This window comes from Geotrypetes seraphini, chromosome 3 (assembly GCF_902459505.1).
Source record: "Geotrypetes seraphini chromosome 3, aGeoSer1.1, whole genome shotgun sequence".
Classification (NCBI taxonomy): domain Eukaryota; kingdom Metazoa; phylum Chordata; class Amphibia; order Gymnophiona; family Dermophiidae; genus Geotrypetes; species Geotrypetes seraphini.
In genome coordinates this window covers 391,351,329-391,366,650 of record NC_047086.1, presented here as the reverse complement: position 1 = coordinate 391,366,650, position 15,322 = coordinate 391,351,329, and positions in this window count along the sequence as shown.

The following is a 15,322-nucleotide window of genomic DNA, read 5'->3' as shown; positions in this document are numbered from 1 at the left end:
GCCCTGTGCCCTGTCCCAGCCTGCCCTGTGCCCTATCCCAGCCTGCCCTGTTCCTACCTGCCTGCCAGCCACTAGGCCTGCCTGCCCTGTGCCCTATCCCTGCCTGTGACCTGTCCCTGCCTGTCCTGTCCCGGCCTACCACTAGACCACCAGAGGGGGGACAAGGTACAGAGCCTGGCAGGGAGGGAGAACAGGTTTCAGAGCTTGGCAAGGAGTGTGGAGTTGGGTGCAGAGCCTAGCACGGAGAATTGGGTTCAGAATGTTTTTTTTCTTGTTTTCCTCCTCTAAATCTATGGTGCGTCTTATGGTCTGGTGCATCTAATGGAGTGAAAAATACGGTATTTTTAAAAATGAATAAGCGCCAAAAAGTTGCCCAAACTGACCAGATAACCACTGGAGGCATGATGTCATTGCCTCCCCACATTCCCCCAGAGGTCACTGACCCCTTCCCACCCAGTGGCATGGTAAGGGGGGTACAGGGGGTGCTGTCCATCCTGGGTGTGGTCTTCCTAAGGGTGCGGCACTCCTCCTCCTCCTCTCTGCCCCTCTGGCTCCTCTCTTTGCCATATGCACTTGCCACTTGCCTTCCCCTGTACCTTTTTTACTTCCCCGGTGCAAGGAAGCGACGTCAAAGGGTGAGCCGACACCGACATGGGCGTGCTGCTCACGCTGGAGAAGTTTAAAAGATACGGGGAAGGGGGCGTACGCGGCAGGGGGGTGGGGCAAGGAAGAGGGCAGGGAGGGGCACCACCGCCCCGGGTGCCACTCACCCTTACTAGACCACTGCTCCCACCCCCAGAGATGTGAAAGAAACAGTACATATTTCTCTCTATGACAGCTGCAGATATTATGGCCAGTCCTAGGAGAGCAGCAAGCAGGTGTCTGGGGTAGCCTGATAGTACAGTGGACCCCAGAGAAGGGGACCCAGGCCCATATCCCACCCTAACTAGTACACTTGTGGTGGAAAGTGTGTGCCCACCAAAACCCTTCTGTACTGACATACACATATATCATAGGCGACACCTGTAGGCATAAGGGTTATTGGAGGTGTTAGATAGGTGGGTCCAGTAGATTTTGGGTTATTGGGGTAGTAGACTTGTGGGTCCAGTAGGCTTTGGGTGTGTGTTGGAGGGCTCTAAATACAGTGTTATGGTGAGATGTGTACCTGGGACCCTTTATGTGCCACACTGCTCTGCTGTCATGTCTGTGTAGCCAGTCTGCTAAAAATGCTGACTCCTCCTACTTCCCAAATGGCTTATTTTGTGCGTTTTGCATTTAGACATTTTGTTTTTTGAAAATGGTCAAAATAGATAGACACACTAAGGGCGAACACGTCTAGAAATGATCTTTTTTTTAAAAAAAAACCAAAAACCCATAGACAATAGTGTAATATGTGGAATATCTTTTATTCTTTCATTTGTATGACACTGTTTAGGATTAAAAATCAATAAAGAATTTTAAAAAAAACAAAAAAAACAAAACCCCAAAATAAATTTTGTGGTTTTGAAATTGCCCATTTTCTCTACCCAATTTTTGGACATCCAAACTCAGACTTTGACATCATATCAAAAATGGCCCTCTAAGGCCCTGTTTTACAAAGGTGTGCGAAGCGTTTTAGCGTGTGCTAAATCAACGCTTCCTTAGGATAACATGCACGCATTAGCATTTAGCACGTGTTTAACGCGTGCTCGCACACCTTTGTAAAAGAGGGGGTAAGTCTCGCAATAATAACTGCAGTTATGCACCGTGTTTAGAAAACAGAGTCAACAGTTGAGATAAATTTGAGTAGTAGAGATCTGACTTGATATTTCGAAAATTGTATTAAAATGTTGACAATTGGCATTTCCTACATTACCTGCTGTCTCTATAAATTCTTCTTTACAGATGGTGTCTAAAAACTGCTACAGAGGATCCATAAATAGCCTTGTAGTGAAATCATCCAAAATTTTAGTTCCATAATAGAAAAAGCTTTATTGGCATCATAAGTGGAAGGTTTTCCCAGCGTTATATTCAGCCAAGAACTGTATGACCTCACTTTGATGCTGGAAGGACACTATAATTCTTCAAGATCACAAGAATGCCTTGTAGTTAAGCCAGAAAAATTGGAAGCAAAATATATTCAAAAAGCAGACACTTCAAAGACAAAAGGTAAGTTAAAATAAACGTTGCAATCCAACAGATTTAACTCATGGCTGATATATTATTAAAGGATTACAATACTGCTATTCCTCCAAGTCTAAAACCATCTTTTATTATGAACAAGTCACAAGTCACAGTGGATATTATAATTTAGCAACTGTGTGTGAAAAACGTATTTTCAGTATCTAAATTCCAAATATTTTCTGTATGAAAAACAAACATCCCTAACAGTAGAGGGCACTGTTACTCCATTTATCTTGTTCAGAAGTCATAGATAATAAGCAGCATCATGATTAAATAACAGAAGGGCAAATTAAGAGAAACTTAGAAAACCAAAGCCTGATGATAAATGAAGACATTTTCCTGGATGCCTGGATTCTATAAATTATAAATAATGATGTAAAATTTTAAACTGTATTGAATTCGGAATAATATCAGCAGTCTTTAATATTCAAAGTCAAATCCTGAATGTCAGAAAGGTAATACACACTTTAATATTCATAAAGGCCTCAGCCCCACCACGCCACCACTATATATGACTTGATAACGGGAAGAATTACGTGGTTCTCATCACCGGCCTACGAATATAACTTTTATGCTTTCATTTTTTTTTTGTATACTTTTATATTTAAAAACTATAGTAGCATCATTTAATACTTAAAGCCACTTATCTTCAAAACTGACATGACTCGGGAGAGACGACCCGACTGAGTCAGATGACAGGGAAGGCTGCGGTAAGAGTTCATTTGAGTGTATGGATGAGTTAGGTATGATAGAAGGGTATTGTTTTAGAGGTTTTTAACATGCTCCTTCTATTTTTTAGGGAGACCCTTGATAAAGCACGGGGTGCGAAACATGTCGGGTCGTCTCTCCCGAGTCACATCAGCTTTGAAGATAAGTGGCTTTAAGTATTAAATGACGCTACTATAGTTTTAAATATAAAAGTATACTAAAAATAACAAAAAAAGATGAAAGCATAAAAGTTATATTCATAGGCTGGTGATGAAAACCACATAATTCTTCCCGTTATCAAGTCATATATAGCAGTGGAGTGGTGGGGCTGAGGCCTTTATGAATATTAAAGTGTGTATTACCGAGCCACAGGAAATTTCTCTTAAAGATTTGTGGGCGACTAATGTTAGAGTAGAAGAGTTATTAATGTCAGTGGTAACACAAAATGTAAAATTTTCAAAAGAAGTTGTTACTAAGTTAGAAAATATTGATTTAAATCTGAAAATTATTGAGAAACGTACCTCGACAATGGAATCCCAAGTATTAACATTAAGGACTTTATCGTCATCTGTTCTTAAAGATTCACATATTACCTATACTAAATTTGAAAAGATGGAGAATATACTTTGGGCAAAAAATCTGCGTCTAGTTAACTTCCCCAAAACGCATCTGTTGACCTCAGCAAGTTTAATTTGTAAATACTTTTAAGAAGTTTTGGGGTTGTCAGAGGCCGATTCTTTGCCTTTAACAAATTTGTATTATATCCCACAGAAAAAAAAAGTTTCAGCAGAATTGGGATTAGACCAGTTGGAATTTGATAGAATTTGATCTAACGGGTTTCCTGGATTATTCACAAGATATAATCCAAACTAGGTCTACCCTAGTTTGTGCTAGAGAATTAGATAAATCTTTAATTATGGAAGCTTATTTTCAAAATAAGCAAGCAAAATTTTGCGGATATAATGTGTTGATTTTTCCAGATGTAGCCCAGGCAACACAATTGAGAAGAAAAGCATTTTTTAAATTTAAAGTCAAGGTTGTTGGCCTTAGGAGCTACATTCTACTTAAAATTCCCATGTAAATGCTTAGTGAAATTTAAGGAATGTGAATACGTATTTTGGGATTCAATGCAGTTGGAACAGTTCTTACAGCTTCATGAGATTAAGCAGTCAGTTCCCACTTGAATTAATTATAAATGGAGTTTAGTAAAATTATGCACTATAAATTAGATCTTAGTTTAAGATCTTGATTATATGTTACTATTTTTTTAGTAAATTTTAGGAATGTTCTTCCATTATGTGGACTAGAGGAGACTGATGGTAATGTAAGACTATGTCTTAAAATAAGTGAATGGTAGTGTTTTGTTTTTGTTTTCTTTTCTCTCCTTGAATTATTATTTGTAAAAATGATGATGTTTAAAAAGTGTTAAATAAATAAATCAATAAAAAAGTGTGTATTACCTTTCTGATATTCGGGATTCTATAAATGTCATCTTAAGTTAGGGACAGGTAGACGCCCTATTGATGCCTAACTTAAGTTGAAAATGCTGTCAAAAAAATTATTATTATTATTTTTTTTTTTTAAAAAAAGCTTTTTAAAGAAAAAATGTAGGCACCTACTGGCATGTAAAAATACAGTGCCAGAATCATGCCTACAGAGTCATGCATGGCTAACAACAGAAGTGGCATTAGGTACATGAATGGTAGGCATTGGAAATGTAGGCCTCGGAAACCCTGGCCTACATTTCAGGCACCTACTTTACACATGGCCATGATTCTGCAACCGGTGCCAGTACAAGATTGACATGTGACCAGCTCTAGTTTTAGAGGCACCAGTTGCAAAAATCAGCTCAATGTGGCTAACGGTAAGGAAAATTGAAAGCTCAGTTTAGCATTCATTGACGATAAAAATATGTTTTTTGACAGCATCCCAGTTTGCCTTAGAACATAGTGAGTAAATGACTGAACAAGAACATCAACTTTACGATGAAAATGTGATACACTACAGTGCTCCCCCCCGCAAATTCGCGGTCGGCAGTTCGCGGTCCCGGTCATTCGCGATATTTTCTGACCACGAATGACCGGGCAGGAGAGGGCAGCCAGAGTGCCGGCGAGTGAAGAAAATCACTCGCTGTATGCGCCGACCGCCTCTCCCTGTACTAAAGTCGGATCTTACCAATCAGGATCTGCGTGTCAAAACAGCTCCTGATTGGTGAGGCCCGGCTTAGTACGGGAAGAGGCGGTCGGAGCATACAGCGAGTGATTTCCTTCACTCACTGGCGCTCCGGCTGCCCTCTCCTGTCTCCCCTGCCTAAAAACTGTATTCACAGTTTTTTGAAATTTAAGGGAGTTCCTGGAACATAACCTCCACGAATTTCAGAGGAGTACTGTACATTTGATTTGATTTACGATGAGGGACAACTTCTTAATATCAAGATGCAGCTAGAAATGTATCAGGAAAATTTCCATTTGGCCACTCTTGCGTTGTTTGGTACCAAATCCCCTGGGTTCTTATTAACTCTTCAGGCTATGGATTTGAATCATAATTCTAGTAATATTAATGATCCACAAATAACATTGCACTTACTATTTGTGGATAACTTCACTTAACACTTTTCAATTTCTGTGATTGTCATATAGCAGAACCTCTTGGAATGGTGAAGAGTTTAGAGTAGACAAATTTATTTAAAAGACTTATAGTCCACTTAAACCTAATACGATGACTTCCCTTAAAGAAAACTAAGGAAACCTGAAAGCAAGACTATAACATAAAAGAATTTGAGTAGAAAAGTGCATATACAATATATGAATATACAACAATTCACCATTATCGCTACTAAAAGAACTACACTGGCTCCCAATTGAAAGCAGGGTGAAATTGAAGATCCTACTGCTGACACACAAAATCGTTCATCTCTCTGAGCCACAATATCTAGCGGCCAGACTACATCGGCATACAATAACACGCACACTACGCTTGAGTTTTGTACCCACCAGCAAATGCAATGCCTTTCAGACTAGAGTTCATCGTTTTTCATTTTATACACAAACTAGTCTTTAAACCCGTTACATTAACGGGTGCTAGAATACATAGAAACATAGAATATGACGGCAGAAAAGGGCTATAGCCCATCAAGTCTGCCTACTCTAATGACCCACCCCCCTGACTTTACTCCCTTAGAGATCCCAAGTGAATGTCCCATTTTCTCTTAAAATCTGACACGCTGCTGGCCTCAATCACCTGCAGAGGTAGACTGTTCCAATGATCGACCACCCTCTCTGTGAAGAAGTATTTCATGGAATCACCACGAAATTTCCCTCCCCTGATTTTCAGCGGATGCCCTCTGGTGGTCGAAGGACCTATAGGACAGAAGATATCATCTTCCACCTCGATACGGCCCGTAACATATTTGAACGTCTCAATCATGTCCCCCCTCTCTCTTCGTTCCTCTAGTGAGTACAGCTGCAATTTATTTAGCCTTTCTTCATACGTGAGATCCCTGAGCCCCGAGACCATCCTGGTGGTCATTCGCTGAACCGACTCAATTCGCCGCACATCTTTCCGGTAGTGTGGTCTCCAGAATTGAACACAATACTCCAAATGAGGTCTCACCATGGATCTGTACAGTGGCATTATCACTTCAGGTCTCCTGCTGACAAAACCCCTACGGATACAACCCATCATTTGCCTTGCCTTGGAGGAAGCCTTCTCCACTTGATTGGCAGCCTTCATGTCATCACTAATGATCACCCCTAAATCACGTTCCACCGTGGTCCTAGCCAAGGTCTCACCATTTAGTGTGTAAGTTCTGCATGGATTTCTCTTACCCAGGTGCATTACTTTACACTTTTTAGCATTAAAGCATAGCTGCCAAGTCGATGACCACTGTTCCAGTAGTAGTAGGTCCTGCGTCATACTGTCAGGCAAAATGCTTTTGCCTACTATGTTGCATAGTTTGGCGTTGTCAGCAAACAAAGATACTTTTCCTCTAAGCCCTTGGGTTATATCACCTATGAATAAGTTGAATAGAATCGGGCCCAAGACCGAGCCCTGTGGTACTCCACTGGTCACGTCTGACGTTTTGGAGGGGGTACCGTTAACCACTACCTTTTGAAATCTACCGTGTAGCCAGTCCATAACCCATGCAGTTAGTGTGTCCCCCTAATCCCAGCGATTGTCTGTATTTCTTTCTTTCTCTCTCTCTCTCTCCTTGGCCGCTCTCTGTCTGTCTGTCTTTCTTTCTTTCTCTCTCTCTCCTTGGCCGGTCTTTCTTTCTTTCTCTCTCCTTGGCCACTTTCTGTCTGTCTGTCTGTCTTTCTTTCTTTCTCTCTCTCCTTGGCCACTTTCTGTCTGTCTTTTTTTCTGTCTCTCTCTCTCCTTGGCCACTTTCTTTCTGTCTGTCTTTCTTTCTGTCTCTCTCTCTCTCCATGGCCACTTTCTGTCTGTCTTTCTTTCTTTCTTTCTTTCTCTCTCTCTCTCTCTCCTTGGCCACTTTCTGTCTGTCTTTCTTTCTTTCTGTCTCTCTCTCTCTCCTTGGCCACTTTCTGTCTGTCTGTCTTTCTTTCTGTCTCTCTCTCTCTCTCTCCTTGGCCATTTTCTGTCTGTCTGTCTGTCTTTCTTTCTGTCTATGTCTCTCCCTGGTCCCAGGTCTGTCTTTCTTTCTTTTTGTCTCTCTCTCTCCCCTTGGCCGCTGTCTGTCTGTCTGTCTTTCTGGCCCTCTGTCTGTCTGTCATTCTTTCTGTCTGTCTCTCTCCCTGGCCCCCTGCCTGCCTATCTCTCTCTGTTGCGCCATGCCTGCCTGTCTCTCCGTGGCCCCCTTCTGTCTACCCCCATCTGAACAAAGCAAGATTGCTGCCTGCCCCCCAGCACATCCCACCCTCCAAAGCAGCCCCTTTTCCCTCGCCCCCTCCACTTCCCTGTGCAGCAGTAGCAGAATTTTTACCTGCATGGGACACCTTGCAGCAACCGCACGCGCCTCAAGCCAGCACACACATTACAAGCCGCCCCAAGTCAGCGCACGCTCTGCAAACCGTCCCATGCACCGCAAATGGAATGCGGCCATGGAAGCACACATCATGGCGGCAGGGATCACAGCCTCATAAGTGCGCATGCGTGCTTAGGGTTTTATTATGGAGGATTACAAATTTTGCATTCATTCTCAAATGCACAAAATAATCACATTGACATTTCAGTTGTTTAAAAAGTCTGTCTACATGAGTGCCATCTGGTAATAAGAATCGTCTAATAGAGGCTTTCCAATCTTGTGCTGAGGAAGCCGCCACACGCTGCACACAGTCCATTCCGTTCTTACCTTATACTGAAACAATTGCTTTTATTCTGTCCTCAATTTTCCCGACTCGCACACACCATGCAAAACACACGCATTATGTGTGTAAAGTGCCATGCTCGGCTCTGATAACCTCGCAGTAAGACCTTGCTTTGTCCCGACGGCGCTGTGCTTCTTCCTTCACTCACTCACCTTTTTGACCTGATCATCCTTTAATTCCGTGAAGTAATAGGCCAGAAGCTGGGCAGCCATCATCCTGTCTGATTAAAAGAAGCCCCGCTAGTCTGCCGCAGTTGCAAAGGATTCTCCGATCCCTGCATGCGAGACGCAGTAACATAGGAGAGGCAGCTGAATCGAACACAGCCACGGCCACAGCGGCAGGGAACATGAAGTTGTAAGTGCACATGCGCGCTTAGGGTTTTATTATAAAGGATAGAAACATGATGGCAGATAAGGGCCAAATGGCCCATCTAGTCTGCCCATCCACAGTAACCATTATCTCTTCCTTCCTCTAAGAGATCCCACGTGCCTATCCCACGCTTTCTTGAATTCTGACACAGACATTTTCGGATATTTTCCAAATGTAGATTCTCTAGGAGTTATACCCAGGTGAGAGGTTTAGAACTGAGTTTCCAAATTTAATAAAGTTTTGATTTTGATCGCAAAATCTTAATTCAATGCAATTTACAAGTACTGGTAAAATTGGGGTAAAAAAAAACAAAAAACACATGACTCAAACAAGAGAATTCACACACCTGTGTACCAGACCAACACAAAAGGGAAAAATGAAAAAAGAGTTAAATACAATTTGTAAATCAAATCAAAAAGAGCAAGGTAATGAAACAAAAGGAAGGGGGAAAGGTTACCCGCTCAATTTCGCTTAGCGACCTTATGGTGAGGGATGCCAAAAGGGACTATGAGGAGAAAATAGTGCAAGGGGCCAAAAATTTCAAGCCCTTCTTTAGATACGTAAAAGGGAAAAAACACGCAAAAGAGGCGGTGGGACCGCCTGATGACCAGGGAAGAAAAGGGTACATCAAGGAAGACAAACAAATTGCAGACAGACTAAATTCCTTCTTTGCATCTGTCTTTACAAAGGAGGACGCCGTAACAATACCAGAAGCAGTGTTCAAAGGAGTAATAGAGGACAGCCTCACCACAGTAGAAGTGGACTTGGACCAGATATACTACCAGATCGACAAACTTAAAAGTGACAAATCCCCTGGACAGGATGGAATCCACCCGAGAGTCTTGAAAGAACTGAAGGTTGAAATCGGAGAACTATTGCAAAAACTTGCCAACCTGTCAATTAGAACTGGACAGATACCGGATGATTGGAAGATAGCGAACGCCACGCCAATTTTAAAAAAAGGATCAAGAGGAGAACCGGGCAATTACAGACCTGTGAGTCTTACGTCTGTCTCTGGAAAGATGGTTGAAGCACTGATTAAAGATAGCATAGTCTGGCACTTGGATACACACGACCTGATGAGAGCCAGTCAACATGGCTTCAGGAAAGGGAAATCGTGTTTGACGAATTTACTTCAATTTTTTGAGACTGAACAAACAAATTGATAGTGGAGAACTGGTGGACATAATATACTTGGACTTCCATAAAGCGTTCGACAAGGTTCCACATGAAAAACTTCTCAGGAAACTACAAAGCCATGGAATAGAGGAAGATATACTAAGATGGATAGGCAAATGGCTGGAGAACAGAAAGCAGAGAGTGGGCATAAATGGAAAGTTCTCAGACTGGGAGAAGGTGACTAGCGATGTGCCCCAGGGCTCGGTACTTGGGCCCATCTTTTTAATATTTTCATCAATGACCTAGAAGAAGGAACATCCAGTGAGATCATCAAGTTTTCAGATGACACAAAGCTATGCCGGGCAATCAGATCACAGAAGGATAATGCGGAACTCCAGAGTGACTTATGTCAGTTAGAGAAATGGGCAGAGAAATGGCAGATGAAGTTTAATGTGGAAAAGTGCAAAGTAATGCATTTAGGCAGAAAGAACAAGAAACATGAGTATAAAATGTCAGGTGTAACTCTGGGTAAGAGGGAACAAGAAAAGGACCTGGGTGTACTGATAGATAGGACCCTGAAGCCATCAGCACAATGCGCGGCGGCAAAGAAAGCAAATAGAATGTTAGGCATGATAAAGAAAGGAATCACGAGTAGATCAGAGAAAGTTATAATGCCACTTTATAGAGCAATGATCAGACTACACTTGGAATACTGTGTCCAACATTGGTCTCCCAACCTAAAGAAGGATATAAAACTGCTGGAGAGGGTGCAGAGACAAGCAACGAAGCTAATAAAAGATATGGAGAACTTGGAATACGAGGAACGACTGAAGAGACTGGGATTGTTCTCCCTTGAGAAAAGGAGACTGTGAGGGGATATGATCATGACTTTCAAAATACTGAAAGGAATCGACAAAATAGAGCAGGAAAAAAAGTTATTTACAATGTCCAATGTGTCATGGACAAGAGGACATGGACTGAAGCTGAGGGGGGACAAGTCCAGGACAAATATCAGGAAGTTCTGCTTCACACAGCAAGTGGTGGACACCTGGAATGCTCTCCCAGAGGAGGTTATTGTGGAATCCACCATTCTAGGATTTAAATGCAAACTAGATGCACATCTTCTTACGCTGGATTTGATGGACCGAATGTCTGATCCGGAGATTGCAGTTCTTATGTTCTTACTATTACTCTAACGAGTTTCCAGGGGATATAAAAATAAGCATAACTCAGTTAAAAGCGACCTAAAAAAGCCAGCTTTTCAGGAGACTTTTAAATTTACTAAGTAATTTTTCTTCCCTTATATTGATTGGGAGCGAATTCCAGATTTGGGGAGCCGTGATGGAAAAGATCGTGTCTCTCCTAGTTCCTGAACATCCAGTTTATTCCAGAGTGATACTGCTAGATCACTTCATTACATATTCTAATATTTAAGGCTTTTCTTCTATCTTTGCTAATTGAGTGGGGGTGTTTTTCCTTATCATGCTGGTTCCATTCTCTGTCTCTTTTTTTGGTCTGTTTTCCTTCTTGTCTCTTTTTACCTAACTCCTCCAGGTTCTGCTTTCCATTTTGCATTCCTTCTGTCTTTGCCATCAGTCTTTTCCGTTTATATCATAGAATCAACATTTTGGATTTTACGGGCTAATTAGAATATTATTACTGGTACATAATTCTCCTATATGAAGAATGTACCCATTGGCCTTGAGTCATTTATATCAGGCTTAAAAATATTTTGTGGCAAACAGAACAGTTTCTAGTATAGTTCAAAACGAAATTCCACAGTTTTCTATGGAAATATTCCATTGAATTTCTTCCATTTTCCTCTCCCCCAAAAATGAACTGTTCATGCACCACTGGAGCAACCAGGAACAAATTACATCTTTAGAAAGAATAACAGCATTACTTTAAAATAACACTATTTTTTATTTAGAATCGAACACGTGTGCCTTTTTAAAATATCCTATGTCAACAGATCCGTAGGAATGTCAGACATGTAGAATTGTTTTATTACAAATTACAGCTTGGACTTCAATACTTTTCAATGAAAAAAAAGCTTAAAACATAAACAGGGGCATTTTCAATTAGACATCCAAATCTGATTTTTTGATATTTAGGGAAAAATGTCCAAAAATCCTGTAGAGAAACTAGCCATTATTAAACCAGAAAAATATCCACCTTTTGTTTAAAAAATGGCCATTTGCTTGATATTTATAAGCTTAGTGCAACTATCTTTTAGGGCAGGGTCTCAAAGTCCCTCCTTGAGGGCCGCAATCCAGTCGGGTTTTCAGGATTTCCCCAATGACTATGCATGAGATCTATGTGCATGCACTGCTTTCAATGCATATTCATTGGGGGAATCCTGAAAACCCGACTGGATTGCGGCCCTCAAGGAGGGACTTTGAGATCCCTGTTTTAGGGCTATTTGGGAGGGGGGGGGGGAAAGTACAAGGGAAAAATGCACAAATTCAAGCCTTTAAAATGTATTTGGGGAAGGGGGCAGCATTCTTAGTAGACTGACCACACAGATATCCCAGCAAAGGAGACATCCCAGCAGAGCAGGGGTGTCCAATGTCGGTCCTCGAGGGCCGCAATCCAGTCGGGTTTTCAGGATTTCCCCAATGAATATGCATGAGATCTATTAGCATACAATGAAAGCAGTGCATGCAAATAGACCTCATGCATATTCATTGGGGAAATCCTGAAAATCCGACTGGACTGCGGCCCTCGAGGACTGACATTGGACACCCCTGCAGCAGAGCATCCAAGTAGGGCACCCTAGGGGCACTGCACTGGAGTTCAAATAAAAGATCCCAGGTACACATCTCACCCTTACCCCCATACATTGTATAGGAACAAAAGGATATAAGAGCTGCCATAGAGATCACAGGTCCATCAAGCCCAGTATTCTGTTTCTAACAGTGATCAAGCCAGATCCCAAGTACCAGGCAAGATTCCAAAGAGTAAAACATAACATATGTTATACGGCTTATCCTAGGAATTAGCAGTGGATTCCACCACATCCATCTCAATAATGGCTTAAGGATTTCTCTTTTAAGAAGTTGGCCAAAACTTTTTTAAACTAAGCTTACTGCTTTCACCATAATTCTCTGGCAACAAATTCCAGAGTTTAATTACATGCTGAGTGAAGAAATATTTTCTCCTTTTTGTTTTAAATCGACTATTCAGTAGCTTCAATACATGCCCCCTAGTCCTAGTATTTTTAGAAAGAGTAAATTGACTCAAATCTATCTGCTCCATTCCATTCATTTTTTAAAAAGCTCCATTACCAACTGTACATCACAATAATAGCTGTTATGCCTACTGGTATCACCTATATGTAGGTATAGTAGATTTTTGCCTTTTGGAACATTGTTTATCTAATATAATAAAATGGTAAGCTGCGCATGCGCACTTCCTATGTGTGCGCCGGTTTTCCGTGAGCTGTAGCGACACATAGGAAGTGCGCCTGCGCGGCTTACGGTTCTTTGAAAGACGCGGCGGTGGCTACTCTCACGATCCCCGCCTGCGTCGGACGTCCGACGCAGGCGGGGATCATGAGAGGAGCCACCGCCGCGTCTTTCAACTAAAAAAAAAAAAAAAGTCAAGACGGATGTCGCCGCCGCGGCTGTCGGCGGCTGCAGGCCGCGGAAGCTGTTGCCCGCCGTGGCCGAGCACGGAGATGGGCCGAAGTTTTTTTCAACTTCAGAGACACTGCAGCGGCTCGCTCTCTCTCAGGTCGTCGTCGTCGTCTTCGTTCCTCTCCCCGGCACACCCGAACCCCTGTTCAGCCTCCCATCCAACCCTACCTTCGGCTCCCTTAGTTTCTTGCCGCCGCTCCTCTTCTCTTCCCGCCCCGCGGTCCCAACAAACGTCCTTACTCCAGCAGGGGCCGCAGCACTCTAAACACGCTGCTTGGCGGCCTGCTACTGCCCTGATTTGCTCTGCCCGACACGGGCAGATCAAATCAGGGCAGTAGCAGGCCACGAAGCAGCGTGTTTAGAGTGCTGCGGCCCCTGCTGGAGTAAGGACGTTTGTTGGGACCGCGGAAAGGGGGCGGCAAGGGACTAAGTTGGCCGGTAGTGCTGTTTTTCCGTGATGGAGGAACATGCAAAAAGAAAAGAAAACAAAATAAAGAAAATGTTGGCCCCCGCCGAAGAAGTGGAAGGTGGAGGAGGGGCGTGAGGAGCCGGAGAGCTGTATGTAAGTGTGTGTGTGCGCGTGTGTATAGGCGAGGAGGAAGTGCAGCAGGAGCAAGGAGGTGGGAAGAGTGGATTTCCCCTACTTGGATGTCAGGCATCAAGAGGATTGGAGTAAAAGCTTTGGTCCTGTGATCCTCACTCTTTTCCTGGGGCTACTGCTGGACAGGGGGGGGAGCAGGATATAAAGGAGAAGAGCTACTGCTGGACAGGGGGAGCAGGGAATGGGAGGGGTACTGCTGTACAGGGGGAGATAAAAGGAGAAGGGGCTACTGCTGGACAGGGGGGGGAGCAGGACATAAAGGAGAAGAACTACTGCTGGACAGGGGGAGCAGGGAAAGGGGGGGGTGTTGCTGGACAGGGAGGAGGTAAAAATAAGGGAGAAGGGCTGCTAGCACCCGTTAATGTAACGGGCTAAACAACTAGTTAATTATAATTTCTCTAAAATTGCAGAAATGAGAATAATATTGCTGCAACTCAGGGTCTGACAAGTCGATAAACGAAACCAAGTCATCAAGATGTCTTCTAACTTGGCTCAGTTTCATTTTTTTTGTTGTTGTAGGCTCTTCTTCGTCACTCTCGTCATCTGATTTTTGGTTCATAACTTCTTGAGCTATCTCACTCTCCGACATTATTTGATACCCAGGATCGCTCTCGTCTTCTTCCAGCCACTGTAGTAGAGCGTCTTCTGTTGTATTATTTTCACCAGCATTTTTCATAGTTATGTAAAAATCATTATCCATGACCGCTCTTTGCTTAATTTGCTGCCGGAAATGGATCTTCTTTTTTAGAAGCTTGTGTATTTTCTGGCAGCTCGTATTCCCAATGCCGAATTATTTTGTCCATTAAATCCGAAGTCCGTACAAATGAGGTGAATGTACTACGGTATAAATACAGAAGATAAAGGGCTCCTTTTACAAAGGTGCACTAGGGCCTTAACGCGCGGAATAGCGCGTGCTAAAATGCCGCATGCGCTAGCCGCTACCACCTCCTCTTGAGCAGGCGGTAGTTTTTCGGCTAGCGCGTGCTAATCCGGTGCATGCGCTAAAAACGCTAGCGCACCTTTGTAAAAGGAGCCCAAAGGTGTATATATAGGGAAAATGTAATATTTCCAAATGTACCTATCGGGTAAAGATAGTATGCAAATACAGTATAATCAGAAAAAGAAAACACAGACCCACTCTAATCATGTACTGTATTGTAACACCATCATAGAAGTTCATGTATAGAAATACATTACAGAAACTCCCTAATTCTGTATTATAAAACCATTACTCAATCTAATCTAATCTAATCTTTAGTCTTATATACCGAATTATCTCCTAAAAATAGAAGTTCAATTCTGTTTACATTATTAGATCACAAAGAAAAATCCATTAACATTCTTTGGAGCTATAATCTAAAAAGTGATGAAATATAGTGGGTTTTAAAGTTTTGCAA